General features: G+C 56.0%; 1 protein-coding gene across 6 annotated transcripts in view; it reads right to left on the reverse strand.

The window, feature by feature from the left end:
- Nucleotides 1–15,658, reverse strand: part of ITPR1 (inositol 1,4,5-trisphosphate receptor type 1) — a 223,293-nt gene that overhangs the window by 178,405 nt on the left and 29,230 nt on the right. The gene's annotated exons all lie outside the window — the stretch shown is intronic.

The raw sequence follows: 15,658 nt of genomic DNA on the forward strand, positions 1-15,658 counted from the left end.
ATCATCACCCTGCAATGCACAAATTTGCGATCAACATGCCACACGCCCCAAGTCCCACAGCGCTACGCGGTGGTCGTATCTCGATGAAGCGGAATGAAGAAAGGAAGAGCCACGTGGACGATCGGGGGCCATAGAGCCCTTGCCGTACCAGGCGCCGAGCGCAGAGGAGCGGACGAGGCGCTTGGCCGCCTCTGCTTCAGTCACGGCGGGTCCCTGACGCGCCACCAACACTCAGGGGCCAGCGTGTGTCTGAATGATCGGCCACTTCCCCACGAACAAGTTTCTCTGACGAGTCCCTTTCCACGCCACCCACCAGGCAGGAATGCCTACATGTGGGGGCGCGGCGGTGAGGGGTCCCCAACGGAGTGCGCCCCAGGGTGGGCGCCAAGAGCACAGGCTTCCTGTCCTGGCTCCGGGACACTGGGCACTGAGCTAATTATTTAAGTTCTTTCCTGTCTCAGTTTCTTCACCTGTAAGACAGATAAACCTCGTTTGGCAGTTACAGGGATTCAACGCGTTAATATTTGTATAGTATCTGGCACAAGGTAGGGGCTATTCGAGTTTTGGATAAACAAACTACAGTATTGCTCACGTCAGTTTTATAAAAAAATGAACAACGCATGTTTATCATTCAGAGAACGGCTATGCACACTCTGGCGTATTTATACTGTGGAATAATCCTCAACAGTTCAAAAGAACTAGAGGCTTTTATTAAAAATGGCTTTAAAAAAGTACTGTCGGGTAAAAAAAGCGAATTGCAGAAAAATAACTACAGGTTTAAGAAAACTCACAAAAGTGTACAATTTTATGTACATTTATATGCGTCCCTCTGCATAGGAAACATTCTGGAAAGATCCAGAGCCAGGAGCCGAGAACGATCAGCCTCCTCTGCAGGCCTGGATTCTGGCCCCGTCTCTGCCACAACCGGCTGCACCACCTTGGCCGAGGCGCCACGCTCGCCAATCACTCAAGCGCAGCGTCCGCATCTTCAACGGCGGGGGAGTCGGGGATGACGGCATCGAGTGACCCCTCCGAGTTAGTCCAGCCTCCTGGATGCCCTGATTCGATGACAGGGTGCTGGCGCGCTCTAAATAAAACCCTGTGTTCCCAGCACGCCCCCCGCTCCGTATTTACGAGACACCCTATGGAACAGGGCACGCTGTGTCGGAAGCACAGCCGGTGCCAGATGGAGACATCCTGCTCTCAGCAGCGGGTCTGTCTTCACGCCCCGCCCCCACACGGCTGCCCTGCGCTCCTACTGAAGAGACTTGCTTTATCGATTGATAGATGAGCAACAGCCTCTCTATTGCCATGTTTGCCTTTTCTCTGGGTTGTCATCAGAAATGTATTTATTCCATCGCTCAGAGACACACACTCGTGTAACCCAATTAATCTACCCACAAGCAGGAAGACGAGACACTGCTGTTTTGAAACCCAGAGTCACGTTCCGATCATCTGCCCCATGACCGCTGAGAGAGACCCCTTCTGTCATTGACACCTGCTAGGATTCTCGGTCACGGCTGAGTGGCCCAACCCCCGCCGTCCCCCTGCCCTCACGATGAGACCTACCTCCTCCCCCCTGCTCCTTCCCACCTGGCTTCCTGCCTCTGGACAGCCTCACCCGCCTGCCCAGCCCGCCAGCGAGCCGCACTGTAAGTGACCGGCCTCAACGAGAGGCCTGGGTCACAGCGGGCACCAAAAACACCAAGTCACTACGCTCATGCCCCCAAAACGCCATTGGCCTTTAGAAGCTCTGAAGGGCACGGCACATGGGCCACTTCTCTCCGCCCCACCTTGAACAGCACACGGTGCAAAACCAGCACGGAGGTGGGAACTGCTTGCTGAATGAGAACACGCGGGTCCAGGTCAGGGGCTCGCTCTGGTCCGACCTTGGGTCATAAGCAAGGACCGGCACCAACCCTGAAACACCTACTCAAGCCCTTGTAATGGAGACACAAAACCAGCTCGCTAGGTAAGTGGCACAGGCAGTTCTTGGCAACGCCGAGGGACTTGAAAGACCCGTCCTCATTGAAAGCCCCCCACACTGACGCTCTCGGAGGCAGCGTTTTCCAAGGAAACACTTCGGCATCGTCGCATGAGTCACATCTCACCCTCGGCTCCCTTCGCGGGGGAGAGGGCGGGGGAGAGAGCTCCGTTCCCCCCACCGTCTCCTTCTAGGTTCCAGCTGCTCTTCTTACTGGCTTTTTCTTCCTTCCTTCCTTCCTGTGGCTGTTACATGAAGACCAAGACCGGAATGTGATCGACACACACACAGGCCGCAGAAGAGGGGCGTCCCCACCGCCCGTCGGTGACTCCAAACCTCGGCCGAGAGAGGCCACAGCGGGGACCGCACCCTCAAAGGCCCCCTGCCCCCCACCCGCTACCACGTGCACGGAGCCCGCAGCCCGGCATGCCCCCCCCCACCCCGCCGCCGCGGAAGCCGACAGCACTGGTCTGTCCTCTGCTTCGTCCTTTCCTCCAGCCACGCTGGTCCCCGCCGGAGCCACCTCCCCTCCCGCAAGAGCATTTCCTTTTCACTTCCACAGGCCCACAGCGACGAGCCCACTGCCTGCACCGTGCACGGAAGACAGCACAAAAACACGGGTCTAATCGTGCGCTCAGGGAACTGGGTTTTGGGTTTTCTTGGTTGGTTTTTTTTTTTAAGCCAGTTTAGAAGCATTTACTATGTGCGAGGCACCAGGGGGGCAATAACTCAGTCATTTTTTATCTACCAGGCCCTAAGTGATTTCTGTGAAGCAGCCAATAAAATCACCGCCACAACCTCGTCGGGGAGATGCGGGTGCGGCGTTGGGCGGGCCGGCCGCCGGGTACTGCGGACGCACATGCCGGTGCCCTTCCACTGTCCGCTGGGCGGCTGCGCAGTGTGCCCTTACTGCGCGAAGGAAGGGGGCAGGGTCCGCCCGGCACAGGTACCAGAAACCTCCCACAGGGCCCTGCTCAGGGAGTCCTGGGGGCCTGGGGAGTTTTTAATAGCAAGAAACCAAGCCCCCCAGCATACAGCTCTCCCCCGGGCGTGGGCGCCCGTGCGCTCCCTGCGCGGGCTAGCAGACGCAGCCACAGGTGATCGCTGTCACTGCAGCGAGCTGGACGCAGGGGAAACGCTGCAGATGCTGACTTCATCGGCAGAGACGCCCCTCCAAAGCAAACAGGGGCACTGAGGGGTCGTCTGAGAAGAAAGCTGTGCCTGGCTTCCTCGGGGACGGGGAAATACGGCACCGTCAGCTCCAGAGTTAGTAGGAAAATCCCTGTCCCTCCCTCCTCCCTCCTCCCTCCTCCCTCCTCCAAGTGCTGCACAGTGTGGACCACAGCCTAGACCCACCCCCTGGGGAAAAGGCAAAGGAATGGCCAAGAGCAAGAAAGGGCAGGCAACACTGGCAACGCATTCCTGCCCCGCAGTCCGGGATTCGGGAAGAAGGGTGAGCAGGAGACGAGACCACAGGGTGCCTGCAGGTCCCTGTCTGTGCCCAGAGGAGCCCCCTGCCCCCCACACTAGCCAGGGCAGTGTCCCCACACTTCCACGGCGCACACATCAAATACATGTGGGCGAGATCTGGTCAGTGACACCGGATGGCCCCGTGTTGGGGGCGGGGGAGGAAATCACCTCAAGCTTCCGGAGAGACACATGTGAGAAATGAACACAGCACCTCAACGCTTCCTTCGCAGGGATGTTGGCAGGAGTTTAGCAGCTTGGAAGCCCTTTATTTTTTTATTTTTTTGCAAGAGAAAAAAAATGACTCCGAGCCCTTCTGCCTCCAGCAGCCTGGGTAAGCCTGGATGTTTTAGCTAGGACTTCGATTCAAATGTTCTTGTGAGACAATGGAAAGGATGATTAATTACTAATCGGCCCTGTGAGTGCATTTGTCTATAACGAGAAAGCAATGTGCCATATTTAATTTTACAGACTAACTTTACATTCGGAGGCTGTTACTGTGCGTGTCTTAACACCACCATTAACCCAGAATTCTAAAACTCCGAAAAGCCAGAGGGCTCACCTGACCACTCAGAGTGCTCGGTGTGACCTGCCCTCTGTGACCAAGGACAAAGTGAGCTGTGCTGTCCTGAAAAGTGATTCCTCCGTAACCTGAGAACACACCGCAGGTCTGTTTGGAGAAGTCGCTTTCTGCTGAGGAGGGAGAGCTAATCACCCAGGTTTTTTAACAGGGCTGACAGGTCACGTGAGACTCCGGACAGTCTCGCTCCAAGTGCACTCCAAGTGCACGGTGCAAATCCACCCTGGAGACCGGCTTCCCCACCGACAGAGAGGGCGGGGCTCTACGAGGTGCTTCTAGATTAAAAGATCCCTCAGCCCACAGCCCAAAATTCAGCCTTAACAGGAGACCTTCCCGATCCCTCTCCTCCCAATGGCATGCCCTTCCTGTCACCTTGCGAGGGGTGAGGCGACCAGCAGAGGGGCCACAGGCACCCCGCCGAGCCCCAGGACCACGGGCTCGTTCTGCGCCGCCGGGACGTTCCTGCGCAGGCACACAGGCTCCGGGGAGCTGCTGAGGGTTATATTCCACGTGAGGGACGCTGACCGGCGGCGAAACTTGAGGCCCACACCCGAGTGCATGCCACAGGGACATGATGGGGACAGGACTCTCCCAGGCCCACACCCGTGCGGGCCCCTCTTCCCCCACAAGCTCGTGGGTAACGTGGCTGGGAAGGGAGAGCCTGCGGACCCAGCCCCACTGGGCGCTGGACGGCGGGGCAGCGCAGGCGGGCACCGCCCGAGTCAGGCCTCTCCATTCACTGACCCCACTCAACGGCACCGCTCTTAACGCCAGCGCAGCTTCCCCTTGGCAATGCCTTCCCACATTCAGGGTCTGACTGAGGTCGTCTTAATTCCATCCACGACCAGCAGCACACCTGAGCATCTGCGGGGACAGGCGCTGCTCCCAAGCATAACCAAAGGACGTGTTCTAAGACCCCTGGGCCAGCGCTTCCCCGTGGCACCCCCCCGCCGCCCCCCGCAGGCCTGACCGCGCTGGAGTGGAAGGAGGGCGGGGCTAGAAATCCCACCGGGAAGCGAGGAAGCGGGCGGCTCAGTCACAGAGCCACGCCTGTTGCTCTGGGGGCAGAGAAAATGTGTACTGAAGGGAGTAAAATAAAATGATCTCAGTGATACCCAAGGCCCTCTTGCTGAGACACCGCTGGCTTCCTGTCCCGCCTGGCGCACCTGAAGCTACCCCTCAGCCTCGGGGGCCAACTTACCGCCCAAGGGCAGCTGACAGGAAGGGGCTGAGAGGGGCTGTTGCCGTGGGTGACGAGCTGCGCCACCAACCAGTGTTCGTGACAGAGATGCTGTTTCACAGTCTCAGTTGCTGAGCTCCAAAGGTGTTCACATGCGGCGAACGGCAAAGAGAGTCTTCATATCACAGCCACACCTCCCTGCCCGGGACACGCGAAAGTCCTTGGACGCCGTGGCCCACGGTGCCACTGTGAGACGCAGGCTCACGGCCTCTCTGGGGAAAGAGGCGGGGCACCCAGAAGCAATAATACAAGTGACAGCTGTTTAGATACTGTGACAACTGCTTAGCCCAGTGGTTTAAGGTAACGCATACACGGTGTTTATTCATAGGAGTAAGTGCAGGAGATAAATTTGAGGGATCGTTATATTTCTGACAACTGAGAGGCAAGAACAAAATGTTAGACCTAATCTTTCATAAAACAGATTAAACGTCATCAGAGATGCGAAGGGGACCCGAGGGGTTTAAGAGGCTATAAACATGTGACACAAATTGTGCCTCGCCGGGCCTTGCATGGGACAGACACCCAAGAGCAGGCGGAGAGAAGGCCCTGACACGTCCAAGCATCGCCCGCGGCCACACCGCAGGTCCGGGCCAAGGCAGAGGCTGGGGCCCGGGCCTCCTGCACTGGGCTGTGTGCTGGACGCTTGGACGCAGCCGTCTCGCGCCCGTCCACCCGGCCCGCCTGCCCTCCTTCCGGCGGCACCCACTCCAGGGCTCGCCGCAGGACACAGCACGGTCCGAGCTCTCATGCCGGTTCATCATGTTGACTTGAAGCAGCTCCCTCCCCTCTGCCACGAAACCATCTGCCCACACAGAGGACAGACGCACAGCCTTTGTACGCGATGACGCTGGAGAAGGAACAACGAGAGGGGGCGCCCCGCTTTCCAACAGGGGGCGCTGAGGGCCGAGCCCGCGTGGGCCGGGAGCTCCAGCCTGGCCCTGGGACTCAGAGCTGGCGCAGGCTTCACAGCCTGGAAGGCCATCTTGCCTCAGCCAGAACCCGGTCACAGCCCACCGACTGCGCAGGGCTGAGAAGAGGATCTAGTGACAAACTTAACGAAGGCCCGAGGGGACACCGCTCTCGCCCCCTGCGCCCCAGGATCCCCATCCGCGCCCTCTTAGGGCGGCTCGGGACGAGCCGGCTCCGGCCTTTCGAAGAGACGGAGAAGCCCTCCCCGCTGGGCTTCTGAAGCCCAAGTGAGTTCACGAGGACAGAGCTGTCGTCCTGACAGTGACTATGCTGAGCAGGGACCGCGTGTTTACAATGGACGGGGCCCTGCTCCAAGGCGATGTTTTATATCCTGCGGTCCTCCGAGCTCCCGAAGGTTGCTGCTCCCATTTTACTCACGAGCCAAACAAGACCCGGGAAGGTTAAGGACACGTTGCCCAATGTCACTCACCAGCCAGGACGCGAACCCCGCACAGGTTCCCACAGAGCCCAAGTCCCTCCTGTGCCGCACGCAGCCGCCACGCGTGGGCACCGGGGGTGGGAGTAAGAACGTGCAGGCTTCCCTGCCACTTGCTGGGAAGAACTGCTTCCCCCTTAGGATGAAAAGGGGGAAAAAATGAAATTTAAAGTAGGTAATCTAATTTATTCAGGTTTCCCCCCCGGGCTTCATCTTGTTGAGGATGAAAGTTATTAGCTGAACTGCTCTGAATGTTGCAAGCGAGCTCTGGTTCGTACAGAGCTGGTCCAAGGAAAGCACACCTCAGAGTAAGCTCACAGGTGGCCCTCCGATGTCACCGTCGCACAAGAGGGATGACAGACGGCAAGTCTAGAACTGTCGCTTCCCTCTGCCCGTGGGCAGGGACCTTCAAGGAAAACTGGGCCGGGCCGGCCCGGCGGGCCCCAGATCTGTCGGCAAACCCAGTGGGGAGGAAGCACAGTCCCTTCCCCGGCCCCGCTTGCCCGGCCCAGCGAGGAGACAGACAGCCGGCAGGCAGGCACTCACTGCGGGCACGCTGCTCCCACGCAACCCAGTGACACGAACCAAGGGGCCCTCGTTCGGGGCGTGACCCGCTCTCACGAACAGCCACACTATTCGTGTGGAGACGGGCACCTGGTCAGCACACGCAGTGGCGTGCATCCGCTGGCGATGCCTCTTCATGGCTCACTTCAACTGGGAAAAGCCTGTTCTTAGAGACAGGTACATGATTTACTGTCGGTAAAAGCCAACAATCAACTTGGCCATTCGATCATCAAAGCAGTAAGAATGAGACGCAAGAAGAAAAATCAAACGGAGCCTGTGTGTGCGATCAACATACCACCATAGGCAGACCCTTCTGTCTCCCAAAACCACCCCCGACGCCCCTCTTCCTCGCTGCTGCCAAACACAGAGGCCGAAAGACAGAGCATCACTCCTCCCAAATGCCTTGCAGCGAGGAGTAAGCATGGAAGCCAATACTGACCGAGGAACTGAAAGCACACCCCGGGGCACACGAGGATGTGCTTTTGTTGTCTTATGAAAGAGAGAGCAAAGGAGGGGCTTGTTATGTGACCCTCATTGCTTTATTGTTGCCATGAATGCAAACAGGATGTCTGGTGCCCCAGCAGCCCTTCTGTTACCACGAGGTGACCAGACCAGGAGAAGAAAAGTCCACACCCTGAGGACGTGGAGCAAAAGACTGGGCTTTGGAGTCCTTGACCCGAACCCGATCATTTTCAAACAAAGTAAGAGAACTGCCCACTCACAGACCTTCTAAATTCTACAGGATATTCTTGCAGCAGGAAGAGAATTACCTTAGATGGAAGGTCTAGTAAATATTCACTAATATGTAAGTCAATAAAAGGAATGACAATATAAAACAAAATCATAGCTAATATGCAAGTTTAAATAAAAATTTTAAAAAGCACTTACATTATGAACACCAAGAGCATATACTGAGGGGGGTGACAGGAACTAAAGTGCTCTGAGGTCCTTGTATGAGAGCAGAGAACAATGACAGTGGTCAGTATTTGGCTCCATTAAATGCACATGCTAACATATCTAGGGTAATTGCTCTAATAAACATATAAAGTATAACAATCAAACTAATAGAAAAAAGAATGGAATAGAGAACAAAAAACCTTCAATAAAACTTAAATACAGAAAATTAAGGTAAAAAGAAAAACATGAACTAAGACTTTACATCTCCAAAGCCATCAGTAATGACAACAGATGTATATGCACTAAACATTCCAATTAATAGGTGAAGACGGTTGAAGTAGTTTTAAGAATCTGGTTTTTTGCAGTTTATGAGACACATCCCTAAAACGAAATGACAGATAATTTGAAAGAGTTACATATAAATACTAAAAAAAAAAAGTTACATAAATACTAAATAAAACAATACTGCTGTGAGTATATTATTAACAGAAGACATAAAACATAAAAAATGTTCCCTACATAATAAAATGTTTAGGCCACCAGGAGATTAGAACAGTTTTACAAGTGTGAGTCTTTACTAACATAATTTCAGTAAACTAGAAACTAAAAAAAAACAAACAAACAAACAAAAAAAAAACCCCAAAGCACTTAAAAATTACAAACCAAAATTGCAAATCCACTCTCACAGTTGGAAATTTTGAAACCCTAAAAAATTTTTACATACAGTAAAATGCACTTTTTTCTTTGGTATACAGTTCTATGAGACATACATTATATTATCACCACTATAATCGGACAAAGAATAGTTTCAAAACCCCAAACACCTTTCAACAGCTAATAAGTCAAACAGATCCTCTACCGCCAAGAGGCCAAAACCGAGCAAGCTCTCAGAGGGCACCGCACCAGGCTGGAAAGGCACATTCTCCCAAGCCTGACAGGACAAGTGTAAAAACTGGTTGCGTGCTAGGCCACAAAACAAGCCTTTCCAGTTTTAAAGGATCTGATAGGACACAGATCATGTTGTCTGGCGAACATAAAACTAAGTCATAAAACAGTCTTTAAACAGAGGGAACTGGAACTCTCACAAACAAACGAAAAATAAAACACTTCTAAGTAACTCATAGGTATTAGAAGTGATTGCTGACGTAAGAAAGTACCTAGAACTCAGCAAGATAAGAAATGCGAAATGTCCAATACGGAGGGCACAGCGAGGCGCCGTTCGGAGGGAACCGCCGGCTGCAGACACTCCCATCACACCGGGCGAAGGGCCACGCTCCGTCACCCAACTTGGGCGCATAGGAAAGAAAAAGCAGAACAAATCCAAGGTAGAAGAAAATAACAAAGGCAGAAACCAATGAACTCCAAAACCAACCTGCAATAGGATCGATAAAGCCGAACTCTTTCTTTGAAGACTAAGAATACAGAAAAACGTGTCAAATAAACACGTGTTACATACTTACTGCATCGCTAAACAACAGTAGGGACATCATTACGGTCGTCCTGTTGATGCCGTAACAAATTACCAAAAACGCAGTGGCTGAAAGCAACACAGATCTGTTCTCCTATGTCATGAAGTCTCAAATCAAGGCAGGGCTGCACTTCTTCTGGAAACCTGGGGGCGGGGGCGGCCCGTCCCTGCCTTTACCGGCTCCCTGCTCTCCTGGCCTCATCCCTCCACCTGTTGCCGCCTCCCGAAGCCGCCTCCTAAGAGCTCGGATTCTGTGAGCAGAGCAGATCGTGGGCCACACCTGGGATTCCGACGCAATCCTCCCTTCCACAGTCCGTAACTCAGTCACACCTGTGAAGTGCCTCGTGCCCGAGGAGGAAACACAGGTGCTGGGCATTACAAACTGGATGTCATGGGCGGGGGCGGTTTGGGGGGGGGGCATTCTTAAGCAAACTGCAGGGACCAAACCAGATAACAGGAGGATATTATGTCTGAGAACTTAGATGACTCAGGTAAACCTCTAGAAAAATGCAACTTACAAAACTGGTCCAAGAAGAAAGATGTAAGAAAGGTCCACCAGTCGTTAATGTTGCCACAAAGAAAGCAAATGACCAGACCGTTTTCTTCGCCAGGGCCACCAAGCAGTGAGGGTGCAGATGGTGCCAGTGCCACCCACACTCTCCCAGGGGGCGGAGAGACAGGCCACACTGCACGACTCACTGCCACAGCCCAGCAGGAGCTGGTCCCGAGGGAGCCGGAGGAGAACACACAGCTGCCGAAGTGCAGGGAAGGGCGGGAGAGGAGGGGAGGGCGAGGGAGGGGCGGGGGCCGCGGAGGGTCCCCAGGGCCCAGACCCTGCGGCGGCCCTCTGGGCAGCTCAGCTGCTCAGCCAGGGCTGCCCGGGCCCATGAGACGCCTGCTGTCGAAACCAGCTCACGTAGACTGTCCCCAGAGTCTAGTCCCAACGAGTGCACGCCGTGACCCACCAGCCTGACACGTCCGGCCTCCTCACCAACGCCAGGGCCTAACACGTCTGGGTGACGAAAGCCGGCCACTCAGACGAACTCTCAAGTTTCCACTTCCGCTGTCCAGCAAACTCTCCAACTGCGTCTTCCTTAAGCTATTAGTAAGATGAATTCAAACAATTTGGGCCCAGTGACCTGAAGAAAAGACGGCGACCGTGATCATCAAAGAAGAAGGTGGCTAGGATTCCACGCTCTCCAAGGACGACCCCGCAGGGCGGACGCACTCGCCCCCCTCGGGAGAGGGCAGGTTCCTCGCCTGCGGGACCGCTTTCCCTTCGCGCAGGGGCGTGGCCTCGTGGACGGTCTAGAGCTCACGGAGCCCAGCGACGTCTGGACTGCGTTCCTCGCAGTCTTGCCAAGGACTGACTTCCCCCTGCAATAGTTCAGATGCCCACAAAGAAACGTGCACAATGGTGAAAAAGTAAAAAAAAACTCACATGGAAAAGTCTTCATTCCCCGAAATAGAGCCCACGTTTCAAATTGTATTAAAGGATGAAGAGAAAAGAATGAAAGCTGAAATCATAGAAGGGAAACAAAGAGGATTTATCAAAATGTAACTGACATGGAAGCCCCGGGATCCCTGAGCCACACGCACGATCAGCAACCGACCGGCAAAGAGCTGCACTCGGTCACACCGCCACCACGTCCACGGCAGGTGTGGCCGAAGGAGACAGAACGTCAGCTGGGGACTTGACTGTATGCCCTGGAACCTGCCCCGCTCCAGAAATGGTACTACAGCCACCTCCAAAAAGGTGAGCTACCGCAGGGGTTCTTGGGGGGTAAGCCACGTAACCTGCAGACGGACGGTGGCTTGGGGCCCGGTCAGCCTCCGTGACTAATGCACCAGGGGCGAGGGAAGGCAAACCCAGCCGGGCTCAGAAGTCGGAACGGGGGACTGGCGAGGAGGTGCTGGCCCCTCAATCGCACATTCAGGCTTCAAAGGGACACGCGCTGAGGACCTGGAGGCTCAAAAACGCCCAGGCTTCAGACCAGAAATGATTTTCACGTGCCCGGCCTTCCCACCAGGCCGACGACAAGATCACATCAAATGCGGCCGAGGTCGTCCTGCTTGGCGGGTCTGTGCCCTGCAGGGTACACCTGGACACCACGCCGACTGCCCTGTCCCGCTCTCTCAGCCAGCCTTCCCCATTCACTCCCAGTATCCAATGACAAAGCCAACGCTAACAGGAATGGGAGGAGGAAGAGTTCTTCCAGCTCACGAGAGGCTGGCCCAGGACCACTAAGGGCTCCCTCCTCCCCGCCGCAGGCCGAGGACCGCATTCCCTTGGGCTTTCATAGCCTTGTGTAGTATTTAATTAAATACCCTGTTCCTACTGGTTGATGTACTAGAGAACACTAATTTTAGAAAACCGATTAGCTAGTTCTTTCTTTCTAACTGGATGTTATTGTAGCTGAGGTCAAATTTTTCACTGAAGCTATGGCAACAAAACCCCAGTCTTCCTTGTCGACAAGGATGACGCGGAGTCCTCCGGAGAGGCCGCCGCCACAGGGCTGACCCCATGCCGCACGCCTCCGTTTCCCGCCCGTACCGGGTTTCTGGGGATTTTTCTCAGCGTGGGGACCCCAGTCACAGAAATTTGCTAGCAAAGTCCCAGCGACTCACGGATGACGTGCCATATGGCCTTGAAAACAGTCAGGCACATGTCACGTGAGCACGAAACATCCAGACATCTCAGAAGTACTCAAACTGGAACTCACACGTACCCAGAAAAACACCAGCTGAGAAAAGGAACTTTTAAAGCTTATTGAGGGGGCTACTGTATTTTGTCGTGTATAATGCACACCTTTTTGCCCCAATTTTTGAGGGAAAAATAAGGATGTGTATTATACATGGGTGTAACGATTACATACCACGGGTATAATAAGGGGCATAACAATCCCGTGCACAACGCACACAAAACCGTGGGTGCACATGACGCACAGCAAAATACAGTAATTGCCCAACTTAATTTCCTCAGTTACGGCAGCTGCTCAGGTTGGAGTTTTTCTGCACTGGCCTCCAGCTACTGCTCCACAAGGAGAAAGGAGAGACTCTCGGAAGGGACGCGGCCTTCTCCCCGCACCTGCTGCGCATGGCACCTTCCCCCAAGAACGGCGCCAGGGGCACAGGCGGAGCCTTTGCCTTGGAGAGAGGGGCTTCCACCGGCCACTGCTACCGAGGAAGCAGCCCCTGGACACCCCCTCTGGGAGCTCAACCGTCCTCAACGCCAGGCGGGGACGTCACTGCAGGCCGCCCAGCAGAGCCCCTCCAAGCTCACAGAACGCCCACAGCGGGAGGGGCGGAGGTGCTTTCCGGAAAGCAGCTACTGGCAGGACCTTCCGCCTGCCCATCAAGTGTGGCTGGGGGCCTGCTGCGCAGCTCAGATAAACACGGCTTCCTCTCTCCCCGGGGCTTGTCATTCTGTCCACGAGGCGGGACCACCGTCTGGAGCAAACGCCCCACCAGGAGCGATTAAAGCTCGGGGGGCCTGGGAGGGGTCTGACGGCTTCTCCTCACTGGGCCACGGGGCCTAGACTCCTGCCTGCTGACGGGCACATGCAATAAAATCTAAGAAACTCCGAAAGATCAAGGTGCATCGGCTACGGACACCTCTGCACACAGCCTCCGCACTTGAAGCTTCAAAACTGACCCATCAGGGTTTACAAGACGGCAAGGGCCGCGTCTGACCTTTCTGAAGACACTAAGGGCAAATCCAGGCACCTTGGACAGGGGGCTGGGGCCGTGCCCGGCATGAGCTGGCGGCATCGTGACACGCACCGGCTCGTCTGAGAATGATCGGCCAGCCCGTGTTATCGCCAGCTGGTTACCAGGAGGAGAAACGAAGGCTGAGAGAGGTGAGGTCACTCGGTCACACAGCTCCTAAGAGGTGGGACTGGGACCTGAACCGTCTGCCTCTGGAGCCAGCACTGTCGACCGCAAGGCTCCACGGCCTCGGCCCGAGACCTGACCCAGAGGGGCTCGTGCTTTGTTTTTTCCCGTCTCCTTTCAAACACTCCGAAAGGCGAACTGAATGGCGTTTCGCTTTTTTCCTCTTCTCGCCTTTTCAAATCCTCAGTAACCGCCTCTCTGCGCTGCTCTGGGACGCACTGACCCAACGGCACTGGATGTGGCGGGTCCCTGTGTCTGCAGCAAGGACACGTGGAGTGGCTGGGTCCCCCGGCCGGAAAACGTGGCCGCAGCAAGCAACGTGGCAACGGCCACCTAGGCCCCGACCCAGAGGAGCACCCTTCCCTCCCCGACGCCCCTGGCAGGGGGCCTGTCTCTGGGCCCTCCCCCCACGCAGGGCCGCGAGCTGGCCTCTGCGATGGAAAACACCGCCCCCACTCAGGTTCATCCCTGGGCCTCGAGTCTCCCTTTTTCTGGGCTCAGAACACCCCCGTCCTCACACAGCCTGAACACTTGGGGAGGGGAGGGGCCACTGCCACCGCTCCAGGAAGCCCAGACCGAGCACAGCGGCTGATCAGCATGGTGGGCTCTCCGCTCCCCCAAGACCCACTGAGCCCTGAGCTGCATTTGCGCCTGACGTGCACTTTCTGGACCCTACAGCCACCTCCACCTCCTCTGGGGGCTGGCGCCCACACCAAGCCTTCGGGGAGACCGTGCATCTCTGACCTCGCACTCACGGGAGAGGCGTAGGAGCACAGTCAAGAACCTGAGAGACAAGCAAACAGCCCCGTGGCATTCAACGCGGGCAGACGCGCTCTAAGCACTCCGTGTGGACTGGCTCCTTCGACCCTCACAGAGACACCGTGAGGCACATTGAATAGGCTCCCCATTTTCGAGAGGAGGGGGATGAGGCACTGCGAGGTGAGGGGATGTGTCCGGAGGACAGAGCAGCAGAAGGCAGAGCTGGGAGTCAAACCCATCGGCCTGGCCTCCGAGTCTGTGCGAAGGAAACGAGTGATGTTTATGCTGCGTCCCAGGATCAGCTTGGTGACTGGGGCAGGGGGGTGGGCCGCGCCTGAGGGCTGGCGTGTGGGTGGGCACTAGATTGAGGGAGCCCGGGGGAATGACAGAGAAAGATCACTTCAGAGAAAAGGGATGTGCAAGGCCCAGGGCGCAAAGCTCAGCTGTTGGCTGCCAGGAGGCAATGCATTGGCCTCCCTGGAGCCTGGAGCCCAGACCCCCGAGCCGGTGGGCCTGCGACGTGGCTGAGGTAGGCGAGGCGGCTCAGGCAGGGCCCTGTGAGCCCTCGAAGGGTGTCCTTCATCCTACACACACCTGAGGGACTCCAGGCAGCCCCCCGACATCTTCAGGTTTGGGCTGATTCCTGGAGCCACAGTGACTGGAGGCTGGAGGGGGCCTACCAAGGCGGCTACGGCAGTAACGCAGACAGACGCCCGCGACGAGGCCGCGGCAGCCACCTGGGGGGACACACTGCTGCTCGAATGTGTCTGGAATGTGCGGAGTTCTCAATGACCCCTCGTTCAGCATGAACGTCCGTCTTCAGACGCCGCCTCTAGTTGTGTGCCCGCTGGGCAGCAGGCCTCGGGAACGTGGGAACACGGGAATGTGGCCTGGGCCCCAAGTGCTCCTTACGCTGAGCGCCCTTCCTTCCCCAAGTGGCTGCGTGCGGACTGTGCAGGCCTCCTGACACGGGCTCAAACCCGGGTCCAGCTTGGATACTGACCCTCGGCAGGGTCAGGGTGCCCGGCTGGAAGGGGCAGCACCACCCGCAGCACAGAGGTCAGCCAGAGGTCAGACACAGGAGCGGGCCGTGGCCCTACTGGAGGGCCCATTAAAACAAGTAATTATTTGTTCATGATTACGTATTGAAAGAAGCTGATCAATCTCAAATCTACAGGCATAGGAGAGAAAAAAGCACAAACAATGGTGTCCCAGGAAGACACCCCAGGAGGGTGGGGCCCGTCCCCATCCCCGCTCCAGGGAGAAGACAGGTCACTCATATGCAACTGTTCTGGAAACACCAGACACCAGTAGTTTGGACAGAGGCCATAAGTCGGCTTAAGGCACCTGTGTAAAAAAACCAGCCATCAGTTGACCTACGTTGTCACCAGTGAGGAGAG

This window comes from Pteronotus mesoamericanus, unplaced genomic scaffold (genome assembly GCF_021234165.1).
Source record: "Pteronotus mesoamericanus isolate MK-2021 breed Mesoamerican mustached bat unplaced genomic scaffold, CSHL_Meso_final scaffold_533, whole genome shotgun sequence".
NCBI lineage: Eukaryota > Metazoa > Chordata > Mammalia > Chiroptera > Mormoopidae > Pteronotus > Pteronotus mesoamericanus.